This window comes from Pelodiscus sinensis, chromosome 3, assembly GCF_052426305.1.
Source record: "Pelodiscus sinensis isolate ZL-2025 chromosome 3, ASM5242630v1, whole genome shotgun sequence".
In the NCBI taxonomy this organism is placed as follows: domain Eukaryota; kingdom Metazoa; phylum Chordata; order Testudines; family Trionychidae; genus Pelodiscus; species Pelodiscus sinensis.
Genome location: NC_143054.1, coordinates 105,634,816 through 105,649,698, shown reverse-complemented (window position 1 = coordinate 105,649,698; position 14,883 = coordinate 105,634,816). Strand labels below are relative to the sequence as shown.

Sequence of the window (14,883 nt, the reverse complement as noted above, 5' to 3'; positions counted from 1 at the left end):
GAAGTACTGCAAATCAGCATTCAAGTGTGATAAGTAGTGATGTGTGTATATGTGGGAGTGAGTGGGGAGTCCCTACAACACCTCTTAATGCTATACAGTGGGTCCCTGAGTTACGAATACATCGATTTACAACAATTCGTATTTACGACCAACCTCCTATACAGCTGGAACCAGAGTTACAAATGAAATCCGCACTTACGAACAGCGCAGCCATACGTCAGTGAATGTAATCCGACTTACGAACACATTGAGTTACAACCAAGTGCTTGGAACGTAACTCATAGACTCATAGACTTTAAGGTCAGAAGGGACCATTATGATCATCTAGTCTGACCCCCTGCACAGTGCAGGACACAGAATCTCACCCACCCCCTCCTAGAATAATAAGAACATAAGAACATAAGAATGGCCGTACTGGGTCAGACCAAAGGTCCATCTAGCCCAGTAGCCTATCTGCCGACAGTGGCCAACACCAGGTGCCCCAGAGAGGGTGGACTGAAGACAATGATCAAGCGATTTGTCTCCTGCCATCTCTCTCCAGCCTCTGACAAACAGAGGCCAAGGACACCATTTTATCCCCTGGCTAATAGCCTTTTATGGACCTAACCTCCATGAAATTATCTAGCTTTTCTTTAAACTCTATTACAGTCCTAGCCTTCACAGCCTCCTCTGGCAAGGAGTTCCACAGGTTGACTACACGCTGTGTGAAGAAGAACTTTCTTTTATTAGTTTTAAACCTGCTACCCATTCATTTCATTTGGTGTCCTCTAGTTCTTCTATTTAGGGAACTAATAAATAACTTTTCTTTATTGGCCCTCTCCACACCACTCATGATTTTATATACCTCTATCATATCCCCCTCAGTCTCCTCTTTTCTAAACTGAAAAGTCCCAGTCGCCTTAACCTCTCCTCATATGGGACCCGTTCCAAACCCCTAATCATTTTAGATGCCCTTCTCTGAACCCCCTCTCACCTATATCTCAGATATTGAAGCCTTCAAATACTTTGAAGACCCCAAGATGCAGAGAATCCTCCAGCTGTGATCTGTACCCCATGCTACAGAGGAAGGCGAAAAACCTCCAGGGCCTCTGTCAATCTACCCTGGAGGAAAATTCCTTCCCGACCCCAAATACGGCGATCAGCTAAACCCTGAGCATGTGGGCAAGACTCACCAGCCAGACACCCAGAAAGTTCTCTATAGTAACTCCTATCATCCCTACATTGACCTATTTACCACTGATAATGAATGGTCAATTAGTTACCAAGATCATGTTATCTCATCAAACCATCCCCTTCATAAACCCATCTAGTTTAATCTTGAAGCCAGATAGATCTTTTGCCCCCATTACTTCCCTTGGAAGGCCGTTCCAGAACCTCACTCCTCTAATGGTTAGAAACCTTCTTCTAATCTCAAGTCTGAACTTCATACTAGCCAGCTTATATCCATTTGTTCTTGTGTCCACATTGGTATTAAGCTTAAATAATTCCTCTCCCTCCCTGGTATTTATTCCGCTAATATATTTAAAGAGTGCAATCATGTCCCCCCTCAGCCTTCTTTTGGTTAAGGTAAACAAGCCAAGCTCCTTGAGTCTCCTTTCATAAGACAGGTTTTCCATTCCTCGGATCATCCTAGTGGCCCTTCTTTGTACCTGTTGCAGTTTGAATTCATCCTTCTTAAACATGGGAGACCAGGACTGCACACATATTCCAACTGGGGTCTCACCAATGCCTTGTATAATGGCACTAACACCTCCTTATCTCTACTGGAAATACCTCGCCTAATACATCCTAAGACCTTATTAGCCTTTTTCACGGCCATGTCACAATGGCGGCTCATAGTCATCCTATAATTAACCAGGACTCCAAGGTCCTTCTCCTCCTCCGTTACTTCCAACTGATGTGTCCCCAGCTTATAACTAAAATTCTTGTTATTAATCCCTAAATGCATAACCTTACACTTCTCACTATTAAATTTCATCCTATTGCTATCACTCCAATTTACAAGGTCATCCAGATCTTCCTGTATGATATCCCGATCCTTTTCTGAATTGGCAATACCTCCCAACTTTGTGTCATCTGCAAATTTTATCAGGACATTTCCACTTTTGGTGCCAAGGTCAGCGATAAAAAGATTAAATAAAATTGGCCCCAAAACTGATCCCTGAGGAACTCCGCTAGTAACCTTCCTCCAACCTGACAGCTCACCTTTCAATATGACCCGCTGTAGTCTCCCCTTTAACCAGTTGCTTATCCACCTCTCAACTTTCATATTAATCCCTATCTTATCCAATTTAACCAATAATTCCCCATGTGGTACTGTATCAAATGCCTTACTAAAGTCGAGGTAGATTAGATCCACTGCATTTCCTTTATCTAAAAAATCTGTTACTTTCTCAAAAAAGGAGATCAAGTTGGTTTGGCACGATCTACCTTTTGTAAAACCATGTTGTAATTTGTCTCAATTGCCATTAGCCTCAATGTCTCTAACTACTTTCTCCTTCAAAATTTTTCCAAGATCTTGCATACTACAGATGTCAAACTAACAGGCCTATAGTTACCCGGGTCGCTTTTTTTCCCTTTCTTAAAAATCGGAACTATATTAGCAATTCTCCAGTCAAATGGTACAACCCCTGAGTTTAGAGATTTATTAAAAAATTTTGCTAATAGACTTGCAAGTTCATGTGCCAGTTCCTTTAATATTTTTGGATGAAGATTATCTGGGCCCCCCGATTTACTCGCATTAAGCTGTTCAAGTTTGGCTTTTACCTCGGATATGGTAAAATCTACCTCAATATCCTTAGTCCCATTTGTTATGTTACCATTATCCCTAAGCTCTTCGTTAGCCTCATTAAAGACCGATGCAAAGTATTTGTTTAGATATTGGGCCATTCCTAGATTATCCTTAACCTCCACTCTATTCTTAGTAATTAGCTGTCCTACTTCTTCTTTTTTTGTTTTTGTTTTTTCCTATTTATATGGCTATAAAACCTTTCACTATTGGTTTTAATTCCCTTTGCAAGGTCCAACTCTACCTGACTTTTAGCCTTTCTCACTTTGTCCCTACATGCTCTAACCTCAATAAGGTAGCTTTCTCTACTGATCCCTCCCATTTTCCACTCCTTATATGCTTTCTGCTTTTTCTTAATCACCTCTCTAAGATGCTTGCTCATCCAGCTTGGTCTAACACACCTGCCTATAATTTTTTTCCTCTTTTCTTGGGATACAGGCTTCTGACAGCTTCTGCAACTTTAACTTAAAATAATTCCAGGCCTCCTTCACCTCAAGATCCATAATTTCTTTAGTCCAATCCACTTCCCTAACTAATTTCCTAAATTTATTAAAGTTAGCCCTTTTGAAATCAAAATCTCTAGTCTCAGATTTATTTTTGTTTATCCTTCCATTTAATTTGAACCGAATTAGCTCATGATCACTCGAGCCAAGGTTGTCCCCTACAACCATTTCATCTATGAGGTCCTCGCTACTGACCAAAACCAAATCTAAACTAGCATCCCCCCCTTGTTGGTTCAGCAACTACTTGATGAAGGAATTCATCAGCTATCACATCTAAGAAAATCTGATCCCTATTATTATTACTAGCACTTGTTCTCCAGTCTATATCTGGAAAGTTGAAATCTCCCATGATTACGCAGTTTCCATAAGTATTTACTTCATTAAAAACATTAAAGAGGTCTCTATCCATATCCAAATTGGATCCTGGTGGCTGTAACACACCCCAAGCACTATCCCAGGGGAGGATCTGATAGTTTTCTTTCCCAATGGCTACGTCTACACTGGCATGAATTTCCAGAAATGCTTAAAACGGAATACATTCCGTTTTCAGCTTTTCCGGAAAAGGAGCGTCTACATTGGCCACGGAGTTTCCGCGATAACGATGCGCTTTTCCGGAAAAGCGCGTCTACATTGGCGGCGCGCTTTTCCGGAAAAGCAGAAAGCCCGGAGCCATTTTGAAGAGGGCAAAGGCCACCAGCCCTTTCTGGGGGCGGGGCCAGAGCGCCGTTCAGACACGTGCTTAAAGGGATCTTGCCGGGCAGCCGTTGGTCTCCTGCTCCCGTGCCTTGGGGCCTCTTCCAGGGACTGACACCCTTCGCAGGTCTGTGGGTGCCCTTTGACTTTTGGGGACACCCCCCCTTTGGCCCCCAACTGCTTTTCTCTGCGGTTTATTTTTTTGCCCAGCTCTGTGTACTATGGAGCCACGGGTGGCCATGTGCCTGGTCGGGCCCCTCTTGGTGCTGTTCCGCTGGCTGCAGCTCGTGCTGCAGGCCGGTGCCATGCTGTTCATGGACCAGGAGGCAGAGATCGCCTTGGACGCCCTCACCAGGGAGGCCCTGGCAACTCTGTCTCATCAGCACCCCACCGTATACCGGCCACTCTGGAGTTTGGACATCAGCACTGACTGGTGGGACCGTGTGGTCCTCGGACTATGGGACGACCAGCAGTGGGTCCGGAATTTCCGGATGAGAAAACAGACCTTCTTGACCCTGTGCACCTGGCTCACCCCCGCGCTACAGAGAACCGCCACCCGGCTGCGGGCACCCATCCCCGTCAACAAGAGGGTTGCCATCGCGCTGTGGAAGCTGGCCACACCGGACAGCTACCGCTCGGTGGCACACCAGTTCGGGGTGGGAAGATCCACCGTTGGCGTGATCGTCATCCAGGTAAGTCCCAGGGGGAGTGGAATGGGGGGAGGGTGCTCCACTCCAGGCCCAGGGACAGCCAAGACTCCAGGCTGGGTCGCCCAGGGGTTTCGGCCATCCCTCCCTTGCACAGGCCCACTGGTGGGGGGGGACATGGGGGGCCCTGGTGTGTGTGTGTGTGTGTGTGTGTGTGTGTGTGTGTGTGTGGACAGAGGGAATCAAGGGGGGGGGACCCAAGGGAGCGCACACTCACCCCTGGCTGTATGTAATGTGTTCCCTTGTGTTTCTCTGCACCCTTCTGCAGGTTGTCCACGCCATCAATGACGTCCTGCTGCCAAGAATCATCCGCCTGCGCGACGTCGATGAGACCATGGCCGGCTTCGCTGCCCTCGGGTTCCCCAACTGCGGGGGAGCCCTGGACGCCACCCACATCGCCATCCGGGCCCCGGAGCATCGAGCAGCCCACTTTATGAACAGAAAGGGGTACTGCTCCATCGTCCTGCAGGCCCTCGTGGATCACTGGGGCCGCTTCCTGGACATCTACGGCGGCTGGTCCGGCCGGGCACACGACGCCCGCATCCTCCGGAACTCTGGACTGTTTCAGAGGTTGGAGGCGGGCACCTACTTCCCCCGGCGGGACTTGACTGTTGGGGATGTACCGATGCCCATCTGCATCATCGGGGACGCGGCCTACCCCCTGATGCCCTGGCTCATGCGGCCCTACACGGGGCAGCCGGACCAGAACCGGGCCCGGTTCAACGACCGCCTCAACCAGGCCCGAAACCCAGTGGAGCTGGCATTTGGTCGCTTAAAAGGCCGCTTCCGTTGTTTGCTCACCCGTCTCGACATGGGTGAGCAGAATGCAACGGAGGTGCTGGCCGCGTGCTGCGTGCTCCACAATATTGTGGAGCGCAGTGGGGAGGCCTTCCTCCCTGCATGGGTGGCAGCTGAGGCACAGACCTTGGACCAGCCCGCCACAGCTGCCATCCGCCAGGCGCGCCAGGAGGCGGTGCGCATTAGAGAGGCCCTGGTGGAGATGTTTGCCCAAGCCCCCTAGCAGGGTCGCTTGGGTCACCCCGGAGTACTCTGTCCCAGCTCCTACCCTTCCCCACCTCCTCCCCTTACCTCCCCCCCCTATAGTATAGTAAAGCGTCGGGTTACAGCATATCGCGGCCGTCATCGAGTCTGTTCGTCGGGTGCGTCGGGCGTAGTTAGGGTTTGTCTTTTAAGTTAGGCTAGGGTTTAGGCCACCATCGCCGTCCTGAGGAACAGCCAACAGGATTTGGGACTTGTGTGGAAGGCTTACATCAGTGCCATCTTCAATGGATCTCCTGGCTGTTCCTCTCCTGAGGCCCGGAAGGCCCAAAGGACTGACATGGCCAGCAACACCACGATCATCCGTCGAGGGATCTCCTGGCTGTTCCTCTCCTGAGGCCCGGAAGGACCAAAGGATCGAGGTGGCCAGCAACAGCACGATCATCTGTCGAGGGATCTCCTGGCTGTTCCTCTCCTGAGGCCCGGAAGGACCAAAGGATCGAGGTGGCCAGCAACAGCACGATCATCCGTCGAGGGATCTCCTGGCTGTTCCTCTCCTGAGGCCCGGAAGGACCAGGATCGAGGTGGCCAGCAACACCACGATCATCCGTCGAGGGATCTCCTGGCTGTTCCTCTCCTGAGGCCCGGAAGGACCAAAGGATCGAGGTGGCCAGCAACACCACAATCGTCCTCCCTGTGCCTAGAGTTTGTTTAATAATCTCTGTTGTGTGCATCTTGTAACTGTTCTTGCTAGTTTGTAATCTATGTTAATAATATTTTGTGGTTTACCTGTTACTGAAAAGTGTCATCATTTATTTCTGCGCCACAAACTACTGACCACTTACGAAGGCCCTCCCCCCCCCAGTGAATAGAGTACAGATTTCGTTCTCCACAGTTTGCCACCATGTTACATTTAAGTGGCTACTTGGCATCTCACATCATTTTGTACACTACCCTAGAGTTACACAATACCCAACACACGAATGAACAGCAAAGTAGAGATCTGTTTATTTACAAGGGGGGGGGGGAGACCTTCAACTGGGACAGGAGAGGGGGAGACCTTCAACTGGGACAGGAGAGGGGGAGACCTTCAACTGGGACGGGGGGAGGCAGTTACTAGGATGGGCGGCCCCGGCGAACGCTCCTCCGGGGGCCAGCCTGCCCACGCTGGGCAGACCGCGTCGGGGCAGGCTGCACGCGGAGGTGGCCAGGAGCATGGACACGGCCAGGAACAGGGGCACGGCCAGGAACAGGGGCACGGCCAGGAACAGGGGCAGGAACAGGGGCAGGAACAGGGGCAGGAGGAGGGGCAGGAACAGGGCCAGGAGCTGGGATAGGAGGAGGGCCAGGAGCTGGGATGGGAGGGGGCATGACCTGTGCTACGGGAGGGATGGCGGGGGCCTGGGCTCCGCCCATGCCATAGTGAATGGCATGCACAATATGTGCCGTGAGAGTGTCCATGGTGGTGCGCATCCCTCTGCATTCGGCCAGGAAGGCAGCCCAGGCATCCTGCCGCCACTGCAGGTCCCCCTGCACCCGCTCCTCGATGGAGGCCTGGATTGCCTCCACAGCATGGACGTGGCGCCGAAGCAGCTGGTCCCTCTGGCGGAGCCTGTGCCTCCGGGGTTGGCCTGCTGGGGGTGGCGCTGCTGCCGCAATGGAGGGTCTGGTGCTGGGTCCCGCTGCAAGGAAGAGAAGAAAGGATGGGTCAGTCAGGCAGGCCGTCCACTGTCCCAACACCGCATGCCCTCCACCCCTGAACCCAGGTGACCCCACAGTTGTGTGGCTTGGGCCCACTCGGTTCCCCTCCTGCCTGCCCCTGGAGTAGGGTCCTCCCTCCAGGGTATTGTAAGCACCGCTCTGTATCCTGGCCCCATGCAGGGCGGGAGGGTGCTAGTGCAGCATTCACCTGTGGAACTCCCTGCCGGTGGAGACTGTGAAAAGCTTTTGGGTTAATCACTGCTGTTTGACAGGGAGCGAGATGCATCCCCACGCAGTGCCTGGGAGCACATCTGGCAGAGGCGGTCTGGGCTCTCAGATCCCCTCGTGTGGGATATCTCCTGGACGGAACCAGAAGGGTGACTGGGGGGTGGGGGGATGTCCCATCCTTGCAGCACAACTCAGGGGCCCTTCTCCCTCCCACGATCCCTCCCGCAAGCCCGGTAGCCCAGGAACATGTGTGGCCCCAGTGGGGACTTCCCTTGGGGAACCAGCCAAGGCACCGGGAGCAGGTGAGGGGCTCGGTGGGGGCCACGGTCACAGGACCGTGACGCTGCAGTCTACCCAATTAGAAGCTGGCTGTGCCTCACAGCCAGGCATGGGACAGTGTGCCGTTCTCTGGTCTGCACCCTTGCTGGAGCTGCGGGCTCTGGGCTGAGTCCCTGGGGCCCTGGCCAGTTCCGTCCGGCATCCACCCTTCCCCCTGGTCCCGCCAAATGTGTGTGAGCAGCAGGGTCCCAGGCGTGGCCTGCAGCTGCCTGCCGTGGTCACGTGCCGCTCGGTCACCAGGCTGCACGTGGTTGCACCTGCTGCTTGCTGTCCTCATGCTATGCAGCGTGCAGCTCACGTGGCCTGAGTGACATACTCTCCCCCTCCCCCCTCCGGGCACCTGGCTCCCCACCTCCCGCCCTCCGCCCCCCACTCTTGGGAGTGCAAACTGCACAGACTCACCAGTGGGTTCCTCCCCGTCCTCGGAGGAGTTGCTGGAGGGGGCCTGCTGGGTGGCAACGCTGGCCTCCTCACCAGATGCACTGCCGCTGTCGTCTGCCTCCTCCGGCTCGGTGGGACGGTTAATAGGTGGCCGCTGGCAGGTGTCCACGGGGACCGGTGGGGCTTGAGGGGCAGGCTCTCCCAGAAAGGAGTGGAGCTCCGCAAAATATGGGCAGGCGTCGGGTCCTGCCCCCCTGCCCTCAGTGGCCCTGACATACCCCAGCCGCAGCTCCTTGACTTTGGAGCGGACCTGCTCACAGTTGCGGCTGGGGTGTCCCTGCTGGGCCAGGTTCTGCGCAAGCCGAGTGTACAGATCAGCGTTCCGGCGCCGGGAATGGAGGTCGTGGAGACCCTCCTCCTCCTTCCATAATTCGATGAGGGCCTCCAGCTCCCTGGGGCTCCAGGATGGGGCCCGCCTTTTGCGGCCCCTGGGGGCCTCCTCCGCTGGGGGTCCAGGGGGCTCTCCAGCAGGAGCTGCCATGGTGCGGTGAGCCGAAAGGAAAAAAGTGTTGGGCAGCACAGCAGGCGGCAGAGCTGACCCAGACAGGTTCCTGGCACGTGCGCCCAGCAGCCTGAGAGCCCTTTAACAGCTCGGGCTTACCAGGAAGTCCACGGCTCCTACGGGGTCTCCCAGCGTCCAAACCGCTTTTTTTCGTTTTTTCTGCTTTTCCGGAAAAGCTGTCTACACTGGCCCTTTTCCGGAAAAGCTTTTCCGGAAAATGGACTTATGCCCGAGCGGGAGCATCGTACGGTTTCCGGAATAGCGGCTGATTTTGTACAGTACAGCATCGTTGCTTTTCCGGAAATTCAAGGGCCAGTGTAGACAGCTCGCGGCTTATTCCGGAAAAGCGGCTGATTTTCCGGAATAAGTGGCCCAGTGTAGACGCACCCAATGTGATTTTTGCCAAAACAGACTCTGTCTTCTCCATTCCATCACTTTTTATTTCTTTACAATCTACCTCATTTTTGATATACAGTGCGACTCCACCACCTTTACCCTTATTTCTGTCTTTCCTAAACAGGACATACCCTTCAATACCTGTACTCCAGTCATGCCTAGTATTCCACCATGTTTCTGTTATTCCTATAATATCTGGTTTCACATCCTGGACCAAAAACTCTAGTTCCTCCATTTTGTTACCTAGGCTCCTCGGATTGGTGTACAAACATCTTAATTTTTGCTGTTTGGCCTCACTCACATTCTTTACCCAATTTGGCATGGACGTTGTACCTCCAATATGACCTATTAGACTAGTATTCACCCTACCCTTCCTCATGTACATTCTCCTACCCCCAGCTATATCCTTTCTTACTTTGTTTTCCTCCCTCTCAGTGTTAAAATCCGGCATAGAGATTACCTGGACATCTCCCAACTCTCTTAATCAGTTGAGCCATCCTCCATCCTAGAAGTCTATTTCCCTCCCTACTTAGGTGAAGTCCATCCCGAGAGAACAGTCCTCTGTCCATAAATGCCTCCCAGTGACCATACATCCCAAAGCCCTCCTTATAGCACAACTGCCTAAGCCATCTATTGATCATCAAATCCTGTCACATCTTAGTTGCCGTTCTCTAGGAACTCATTCATAAGTTGGGGACCAGCTGTAATCTGGCCAGAGATATTCATACCCTTATTTGCACACGCAAGCAATGTTCTTGTAGATAGAAACATGCATTTTCCAACGACTCAAGATTCAGTCAGAACACTATGATGCGTTAATGTGAATGTATATGGATGATGCAGAAGAGCAGAATTATGACACAGCTCTAACAGACTCTTCAGAAGATCTCCATTGTGCAAAGCACCTTACAGTTCCATAACATATATTCTGTCCCTGCTCTAGAGATCATCCAAATACCTATTCCTGGTCCTCTGCCAAAGAGTGAATTTCACCTGAAAGTTGAACATAGTATCTTGAAAAAAACATATAAAAATTGTTTTCCCATTCTTAAAGCCCAAAGCAATCCTTGAAATGGATAAAAGGAAATCCCATATGTAAGCCGAAAGACCTCAGAACATAGCCTCAGATGGTACAGAGCATAATCTCCACGAGCTAAAACAAGAAACCAGGCCAGCTTCACCTTGTGACATCAGGAAGCATTGGAGCAAGACCTACAAAAAGAAAAAGCTTTCATGGGAACGCTGTATAAAAAAGGGACAATGGCAGGGACAGTAAATGTCAAGTAACCAACCAGTCTCCAGAAAATATCAGAGTGATATAAATATCATCTCATGAAGGGAATATAGTCTGAAAATAGCAGAGTAACCTTATAGGAATAAGCGTCCCACTTTTCTGAAAGTGACCTATAGGACAAATTGCTCAGGTATTAGTACAGAAATGTGAAGATTAGAAAGACACAGTATACTACAATACTTACAGATCATGAGGTCAAGAAACTGATATTACAGCCACTGTTAAGTAAGATATAGAGCAGTGGTTTTCAATCTTTTTTCATCTGCAGACCCCTAAACATTTTCAAATGGAGTTGTGGACATCTTTGGAATTGTTAGACATAGTCCGTGGATATCCAGAGGTCTGCAGACCACAGGATGAAACCACTTAGTAGTGGAAGGGATAACGTAACTGGTATAGAAAATCTGAGAGATACATAGATAGTGGTAATAAATAAAATACGCACATTGTGAATATATATTAAAGAAACTTAGATAAATAAAACACTGTAAACTAAGAGACAGACAAGCTCATTTGACCATCATTGTTGTCCATGGAGTTCAATTAGGAAATCCAGCCAATTAGGAAATCCAGGGAAAATTATGGCAGAATGTAGGACAGGAGTGAAAAATAAAATTCTGAACCAACATGTATTAAAGAGATCACCATAACTCCAGGGTCTTCTACGCAATCTCTAGTTCCCAGCTGCATCCCCTTCACAGCATGAGTCTACACCTTAATGAAAGCTGTGGCCGTGAGTCTCAGCAGGGCCCAGGTCAACTGACTCAGAGTATGTCTAGACTGCACCGCTATTTCAGGATACCGAAAGTATCTCAAAATAGCAATGCTGCATCTTTAAAGGTGCCCGCTATTTCCCGAAATAGCGGGTGCTCTATTCAAGCGTCTCTGTAACTCACGTTCCACAAGGGCTAAAGGATTTGTCAGAATAGCGCCTTATTTTGAAATGTGGCACTGTCCACACAGAATCAAATTTCAAAATAAGCTCTTTCAACTTAGACTTGGAATAAGCTACACAATTTGCGTGGCATAAATCGCGTAACTTATTCCGTCAGAAGGGTGCTGTCTAGATGTACCCTCAGATTCATAGGGGTTGCACTACAGGGCTAAGAATTGCAGTATAGACATTCAGGCCTGGCAAGGTTGAGGGTCTCAGAGTCCTAATGTATGGTGTTCTTTTTAGTTCTGTAGCTCAAACCTCAGTCAGTTGACCCAGGCGCTGAGACTTGCAATCACAGATTTTTTATTGCAACATAGATGTACCCAGAGTCTAATTCTCTTTGATTTTCCAGTTTGGTGAGCTCACGCTCACCCCAGCAGGCAGCCCTCAGCTGTGCTTGACACATCAAACTGTTGCACTACCTGTGTCTTGCTGTTGGACAACCTCACTACAATGAAGCTTGTATCCAAAAGAGCCTGCCTAAGCCACTTCTGTTGCCATAACAACCTTCTTGTTATTTTAGAAGTATCTATTCTTCCTCATTATTCCAAAAGAGTTTACCTGGAGGCTGGTGGAAAGTTGCAAAGATGTACCAAAATCTCAATTAGGGTGTCAAGAAAGCAGTTTCGCATTTTTAATTTGGAGACGACTGCAAATTATAGCCATCCCATGATTAGCTCTAGAATCAAAAAACCTGAGTCACTGTTACAGTGTCTTCTCAGTAGGAAGGCTGAGGGAGGGAACCGAAAGCATAACCATTGAGAGAAAATTACCAGGTGTAAGGATCCAGTTTGGTCTGCCCTGTCCTAGGAAGTTACATGTAAGGTTATGAAGCCCTATATATTTAATCCAATCACGTAAATGAGAAATTGAATAGAAAGCATCCTAACAAAGAACAGCTTCCCAATACTAAGATTAAAATAGTGAGGAATAATGAATGTGTATACATTAGCAGACATATAGGCTTGGCTAAGTGAAGTTAAAACAGACAGAGCACCCACACACAAAGACAGTTTTTCAAAATGTTGAAGCACCATATGATTATTCTTTCATTCATCTTTAAAAGGAACCAAATTCCAGCTAAGCAAATGCATACAAGCTTTCTAAAGACATCGCATTAGTGCTTCTACTACTTCCTCCTTTTACTTACTTCAGATTACATTTCATGGGCTAGATCCTCAATCCTGATACAGACCCTTTGTGCACTCTGGCAGTGTGAACAGGATGAAAAGCTACAATAACTAAATTGTTGAGGGACTGGCATATATAAGGGCAGTTCTGAGGCTGCTAAAATTATTCTACAGGATGAACCAGCCTCAGGCAGCCCTATGGTTTAATAACAAAGGTGGGCTATTTGGTAGCTCCCCACTTCTTCTCATCCTGCCTCAGCTTCCCCATTTTACAAAGAGGGATAACAATACTGACGTCCTTTGAGAAGTGCTTTGGGATCTACCGATGAGAAGTGTTATATAAAAACCAGCTATTGGTACATAGTGATAATTTAAGCAATTAAAATAGTAATGGCTGCACCTCCAGGGTTTGAAGGTTCGGTTTATCCAAACAATGCTTGTTTAAAGTATACTGAAATAAGCTGAACCTTATGATTTTGAACCCAACTGTGCCAAATCACATGAGATTGCATGAGAAGAGACTTTGGAGAGGTTCAGAACTCTTTCTCTAGGTCTGGGTGCAAAAACAGCAAAAATGAACCCCCTTGGGGTGTTCTGACTCCTCAATGTTCAGGCTTCAGTGTGACATGAAAAATAAGACTTTAAAAATTCAGTTTCAAAAAAGAATGGAGCTCAATTGCAGTCCTGTGTCAGCAACCCCCAGCCCATGCCCTTGCCTGCTTCTCACCGCACCCTGGATTGACTTGCTCTGATCCTGGCTCCTGGCCACTTCCCTCCATAGTTACTGCTCCCCAAGGGCTCTGTTGGCCCCAAATCTGGGTTCCCCCCCCCCATCTATGCAACTGTTATAAGCTGGGAACAGTCAAAGTGAGGTGGGAAGCTGAGGAGCAACTGCAGCCCAGGGACCCAGGCACCATCAGCAGCAAGATATGGGGGAACATTGTGACTGCTACACTATGGCACCAGTCAGTGCAGCTGTCATTCCACACTGCCTGGCTCCAGCTTGTGGCCTCCAATCTATCCAGACAGTGGTCCTCAAGCAGGAATGGGGTGGGTGAGAGGAGGAGGCAGGGCTGCTACTTCCATAAGGAGGAGCAGGAGGCATGACCACAAAGACGTGTGGGACCTTGTGGTAAGGGGCTCTCAGGCCCCTCCTCCCCATTTTCTGTCTAGCACCCCTAAACTCTCCTACAGGGAAGAGACTAGCACCACCCCGATGCCATGACATTTTTAGTAAGGTATTCAACAACTTTTTTTGCATGCAAGGTGTGATCTCGCATATACAGGCAGTCCCTGAGTTACGCGGATCCGACTTATGTCGGATCCACACTTACGAATGGGGCTTTTCTCGCCCCGGAACTCACGGGCGGCGGGACCACCCAGACGCGCAGTGGTCCCGCCACCGTGTCCTCCGGGGCGAGAAAAGCTGCTCCGGGTGTCCCTGGTCTGCTGGGGGCGTCCCCAGCAGACATGGGACACCCCGAGCAAATCCGCAGAGGCGGTGGGGTCCCGCGCCTCCAAGGCTTTGCTCCAGGTGTCCCTGGTCTGCTCGGGGTCCCCCTGGTCTGCTGGGGGGGGTGCAGATAGTGCACCCCCCCCAGCAGATCAGGCTTTTGTTGGGGACGCCTGGGGTAGAGCAGCTGGGGTGCTGCCGGGTTGGTCCTGGGGGGACCTACCCGGCAGCGCCCCAGCTGTTCTGTCCCAGGCTCCAGATTCAGCCGCTGTTGAAACTGATCAGTGGCTGATTCCAGGAAGCTGGGGGCAGAGCAACTCTGCCTCAGGCTTCCTGTAGTCAGCCCCTGGTCAGTTTCATCAGCAGCGGCTGAATCTGGAGCCAGTTCCGAGTTACGTACAAATTCAACTTAAGAACAAACCTATAGTCCCTATCTTGTACGTAACCCAGGGACTGCCTGTACAGTACGTGCAAGGTCAAACTGTGCAGAGGATTTCACAGTTCCACAAAATGTCACCCTAATGCAGTGTGACCTTGCATGAATGATGTGGATACCATTTTGCTCCTCACATGCACTCTGCGGCTGGCTAGAAGTATCCTGCAAGCCCAATCCAACTGGGCCTGCAATGCATATATAGACAGCATGCCACTGCACGTTAGGAAGCAAAGGTAAAGATTTGCAAACAGCATACTAATGTGTTAAGACAGCATAGTGCCACTGTTACTCTCTGTAAGCTGCATTTTATTAATAAAATGATCAAGAAGGCGCTAT

The 14,883-nt window shown here is 49.9% G+C and overlaps 1 long non-coding RNA gene across 1 annotated transcript; it reads left to right on the top strand.

Annotated features, from left to right (window-relative positions):
* The first annotated feature begins 5,816 nt into the window (after positions 1–5,816).
* LOC149524696 (uncharacterized) lies at positions 5,817–6,492 on the top strand. Its single transcript, XR_016349199.1, has 2 exons — positions 5,817–6,194; positions 6,275–6,492. It is a non-coding gene; the product is annotated as an uncharacterized LOC149524696 (long non-coding RNA).
* The last annotated feature ends 8,391 nt before the right edge of the window (positions 6,493–14,883 follow it).